Source organism: Streptopelia decaocto (assembly GCF_964273445.1).
Source record: "Streptopelia decaocto genome assembly, chromosome: 2".
Lineage (NCBI taxonomy): Eukaryota > Metazoa > Chordata > Aves > Columbiformes > Columbidae > Streptopelia > Streptopelia decaocto.
In genome coordinates this window covers 71,580,869-71,586,868 of record NC_138655.1, presented here as the reverse complement: position 1 = coordinate 71,586,868, position 6,000 = coordinate 71,580,869, and positions in this window count along the sequence as shown.

The following is a 6,000-nucleotide window of genomic DNA, read 5'->3' as shown; positions in this document are numbered from 1 at the left end:
ATGCATTACAATGAAGGACCTTGAAAAGGTAGGTTTCAGAGTTTAATGATTTCAGCCTAGGCAGAAATCCTTCCTCACTGTAGCATCCTGGTTTGCCTTGTTCATCCTTTCATTTTCTTCTTCATTTAGGCTTAAAATGTTAGTAGCAACTTATTCAGTAACAAATGCTTTCAACAACTGCATTTTCAGTAGTTGTCTTGCTTCAAAGTGTCCTATATTGCTGTCATTAACTTCGCAAAGTCTCTGACAATTGCAAACATTGAAAGAAAAGAGTCATTCCCTAAATATAACACTCTAGCCATTCTCCACTTTTTTCATACTAAATCAACAAAATCCAATAGAATGATTTGTTCTCAGGCTCAAGACATTCTTTCTCCTTAGAATTTATGTAAAATTAATGCACATGATAAAGAAGAACGTAAAATACATTTTACTGAATGTAGCATTTACCCAAAATCATAGCAGGGCACTGGCAATATCTAAATTCTCTAAACATCTTGTTAAATAATGTCTCTCCTTTTATTTGATTCTATATATACACAAATATATATATTTAATAAAAAGTAGAACAATTACAAAAGGAAAGAAAGTCATTCACTGTAAAATAATCCATAGTACTGTAGCAGTTTCCTGTTGCAATTAGAGCTGGAGCTTGTACCAGAGTTTCCCACTTATTAAGTGCATATTCTAGTAATTCTGAGTGAGCTGCTTAACATTTTCAATCATCAGAAATGGGCATAAAGAGGAAGTTCATTCTTCTTTTCAAACAGGTCTTCATTATTGTATATATTGGCAAGATGCCATCTCTGTAAGTACTGAAAGCACCTTTAAATTGATGCAAGGTGGTAGAGCTTCACTCAGTTTAAGAAAACTGTGCTCATTCAGTGCAGCTAAGGACATGAGACTGCGAGTGCATCCAAACTTCTTTTCCTTTTTGCAATTCCATTCATTCTGAAGTCATTTAAGAATTTGCATTTCCAATTTCTAATGACTACAGAAAGCCTGAAAAAAAAAAATGATTATGAAATATTACCTGTATTGGGTGTAGGTGGCAAGATTTTGGGCAATATAGGGGCTGCAGGGGTGGCTTCTGTGAAATTAGATCAGAGGTTGTCCTGTCCCGGACACAGCTAGTTCCAGCCTTCTCCACAGGAGGTCCGCCATGGGACAAAGCTGAGGATGTCAGCCATGTGTGTGGTTCCTCTGGGATAACAAATTTAAGGAAGGGCTAAACCGGTTGTCAGGGAAAGGACGAGGAAGAAAAGTGTCAGAAACAATCCTGAGAGCAACAAGGTGAGAGAAGAAGGAGAGGGAGGTAGTGCTCTAGGTGACCCTGCAGCCTGTGGTAGGGCAAATTATTTCCCTGCAGCCTGTGGAGTTGACAACGCCAGAGTAGATATCCATCCTGCAGCCCACAAAGGACAGCACATTGAAACAGTTAGAGATTTAGAGAAGACACTGCAGCTCATGGAGAGCTCCATTTTGCATGGCAAAAATGTGAGAGGGAAGAAGTAGCAGTGTGGTTATGGACTGATTGTAACTCCCCATTCCCCATCCTACACCCTGTCCTGCACTGCTGGGTGTGTGTCAGGTTACTGATCAAGGTTAACCCACAACATTGCCAAATTCAGATTTGCTTTGAGAAATTAATGAAGGTTTGTTCTTATCAGCTCTTACAGAAAATTGACTCACCTCTCCTGAATTCAAATCCCAGACTCAAATAATAGTTGTTTAGTTCAATAAAGGGCCAAGCCAAATATTCCTATAAATATAAAAACAGGAAGATATTAAAATTGGATCTTTACTAGTTAAGTAAATTAAAAGATTTATTAAGAAGAAGCCAATTAGACCAAAGCCTAAGCTTTGATAACCTCCCTGCCTCCTTTGGGGTGACTCTCAGACTGTTTATTTTTCTTTTTTTCCTACTGGTTCTCAAAACATTGCCAATGAATACAAATGCTTAGTGAAATAGTGTTTCTCTTATTTTAACCAATTTCAACTGATAAATAAATACAACACTGAAAGTCAAGTAAGACTTCTGCTCTCTTTTCTGCTTATTTCCATCAAAAATTGATTAGCTTCTTCAGCTCCTGAGGCAGATTCCTTTTTAACTACCTTAAAATATTTTGAGGAGAAAGTAAAATTCATCCCTCTTGTAACTTCTTGAGTTCTTTCATGCCTACAAGAATAACACTTGCAGCTTCAGTTACAGATATACAAGGGGACAAATATTCATTATGATGTAATTCACACTCTAAAAAAAAAACCCCACAATCTCATCAGAAAGGGAAATTCCTGATGTCTACCACATCTCAGGAAATACTTCCAGTACTTTGCACATGTTAACAAGGAACAGAATTATTATTTACTCACCAGAAGTATGGTTCACAAAACTCATTAAATATCTGCATGTATCTGAATAAAACACTTGCCATAGCCCTTAGATTCAGTCCTCAGATATGCTGAGCACCAGAGGTTACTGTTAACATTGGAAAGGGTTAGGCCTTCAAGAAATACTGAGAATCAGGAGAATCTCTTGAGTGACTTCTGAATGAAACCAGTAAACAGAACAGTGCATAAATCGAAATAAAAGCACAAATAGTGCCTTGAGCACATGAACTATAAAAATAGATTACTATCAATCAGATTTAGTCACATAAATAGTGCCAGTCTGAACTTCCAAACAGTTGAACATCATGAGATACAGCATTTGCTGCTCAACTTGATGGAGAGAGCAGAAGTCAAGCTGTTGTTCAAACATATAATTAAAGGTTAGGAGACCTAAACTGAGAATCTGAAAGCTATTGAAAACTTCAAAGCCTTGTAAAAAGAACACTCCTAAAAGCTGAAAGAATGATGTGGTTTATTTGCCTTTAAGATTAAAATATAAAAGAATGTATATTTCATGTGTATTTTCAGTTTACTAGGCCTACTATTTGTTTTTCATAGCAAATCACCTTGGTCAAGGCTGCTTCCTATTACAAGTTTCCTGATGTTTTTGAGCTAAATTATTGTATCTCCTGGAGTTCTGAATGCCACAGATATATAGCACAAGTCTAAGAAAAGCTGATTTACTTGCTATCAAATATCATATCCTTACCTTAAAAGCTTATAAATGAGAAGTTTAAAGGATTGGACTCGAATAAAAAGGAATGGATATCACTACTATGTTATGTCTTGTATGAAGAATTGCCTTTAGAATTTTTCATACTTTTTGTTTTATCAGAAAACATTTCTATACATAGATGCACAAACACAAATGTTTAAATGTTAAATGTTTAGGCATTTATATATATAAAAACCATGCACACGTGTCTAGCCCTTGAAAAAGCATGCTGTGCAACTGACAGGTTACAGCAATAATTTCTAATTATTTGCATGTACAAACCTATATTTGGTAGTGCATATTATCTCGTAGTGAAGTGAGGCTCAGCTAAGGGGTAATTCAAAATAGTAAGATGTCACTGGAAAACATTAATTCACTGACAATAAACATCCTATCAAAAAGAGCCAGAATAATCAAGACCCTATCATCAATTTTAACTAAGAATACAGATTTTCTTTCCAAGATTTTTTATTTGTTTGTTTCTAAATAAAATTTGACAGTTTTCTAGAGATATTAATTCTTATAGTGAAGTGATAATCTACTTAGGCCAAAATACATCTCACAGTTTGCTTCAAAAAACCCATAAACTCAACAAAACTTTGTTGACTTAAATCAACTGAAGATCCCCCTCAGAATACTTTCTCTGTTAGACCATGAAGACATCTTTTTTCCTTTTTTTTCCTCTCTGTAAGAGTGTTCACTTCTTATGTCTACCTCCTTTGTTATTTCTCTCTTTACTCCAGCAACTCTTACCTATTTTTTAATGCATACCTGAAAGCACTAAATGCTTTTTGGAACAAGAAACTAAGGAGCAGAAGTATTACTTTTCTGATCTCACAGTAAGTCTTAGGTAAAACTTGTAATAGAACAGCAAATAAATTATTATTTGTCATTACGAATTGTTCTATATGTCACTTTTCAAGGTTAACTTTGGATTAGTCTTCACAATTAACATATTCTGTAAACTTTGTCTTGGATTGCATCTAATATTTATTAAGAAGTAAACTGAAAATAGGGATCCATTCAACATGAAGACCATGCCAGTCAGAGAACTTGCCCTTCAGCCCTCTTTCATCATGAGGGTGGTTAAAGTTGGTAGCCTCAAAAGTTTTGAAAAATGGTATTGTTGATGGACAGCATACACTCCCTCTGTTAAAGCAAAGATCTTGCAAATCCATGATTCCATAAACAGACATTACATCAGTCTGTGCTATGTAGGGAATGCCTGAGCATGCTCACTAGAAGATGTTATTATTAGTATAAGAACCTAGAACCTAAGCACAAGACTTATTATTGCTCAGTCCAATTAAAAGTTTGAATAGCCACTGTCTAACCTGTGTAGGCTACTGGATGATTGACTTCTAATTCACTATGCTTACATCATTCACTCTTGTCACTGCTTTAGCTAATGAAACTTACCTAGGAGCCTGATCCAGCCCATCTCTGCTAGCTCTTGTCACTGAACTGCACTCCGATCCAGTCCAGTCCAGTCCAGTCCAGTCCAGTCCAGCAGAACCCATTGAAAGCCAGAAGGCTGCCTTACCGGCATCCAAATGTCTTGTCTCTCCCTTTTATATGGCTGAACACATCCACCAATGAAGCTCAGCCAATAGCTACCTTCTTGATTTTATCAATGACTGATACGCTTTCTGAAGAAAAAGTATGTTGGAGTCTTTGTTTACCTTCCATAGCTGTTCCACCACAACCGTGGAGATAATGGAGGCTAGAAAACTGCAGAAATGGTTAATTCCCACTTTTTGACTTAAGTCTATACCACCAAATGAAAAATAGACACATTTTCCAAGAAGAATTCAAGTTATCTAAGCAAGAGTGTGCTTTAAGAGAATAATTACAGATCACTTACTTTTAACCGGGAAAAAAAATGGAACTGAGGTTCCAGGAAAATTTGTATAAGGAATGCTTACTTTCCTCAAAGTTTTGTTTGTCAAGAGCATAACAGCATTTCTACAGGAAGAAAAATCTGACCACCTGTTTTTTTTCTCTCACATAAACAAGTAACATCAAAGACTGACAGACTCACAGAAGCGTGTGGTTTCGGTTTTCTTTTGTTTTGGCAACAGTGCACACTTGTTTATTTCCTGAGGTGAGGTCCTTTAGTGGGACAGAGGAAATTAAATGAAGGAAAAAAAAAGAAAGAGGGGAGATAACTGAAAAGAAAGAAACAAAAAGCCTATGAAAACATCAAAAGGAAATAAATAGGAAAAATTGAGAGATGCTGTTGTAAAGGGCTTGAAGGAAAGAATGGTACAGAGTTGAATCAAGCAGCCATTCAACACAAGGGGAAGAATGTCCAGATTAAAATCCCTGAAAGTCACCTGGCACAGATGGCACCATCAAATTGTAAACACCTCCTTTATAGCCACCATATTCTGCCCATATCAGATTAATTTCTAGATATTATAATAATTAGATTTTTTTCTCTGATTTAATGACTGGAAGTTTCTTGTTCTTTTCCCTCTGCTTTCCACCGTGACCTTTAGGACAGAGTCACTGTTGCAGTGTTCTATACATTTGCTACAGAGGAATAAAAATAAACTCTAAAGCCATGCAGAGATATTGGTTCAGTTCCATGTTCAATAGCAGTTCAGTTACAAACACAACCCTGTTTTCCTCAAAACATCCAAGGGATTTTCCAGTCCAACATTTGCACTGCCAGACTGGATATGAAAATATCTAGGATAGTACAGCTACTTGGGACAAACATTTTTTTTGCCTACAAATTTTCCTTCTCTTGTTAGTGATTTGGAGAAATATTTTGTTGTTGTTGTTTGTTTATTTTTTTTTTCCCAGCACAGACATATGGTCATGCAAGTTCATGTGTTTCATTCAACCTACATCTGTAAGAATTCTGTTAATATATTTTCCATGATATC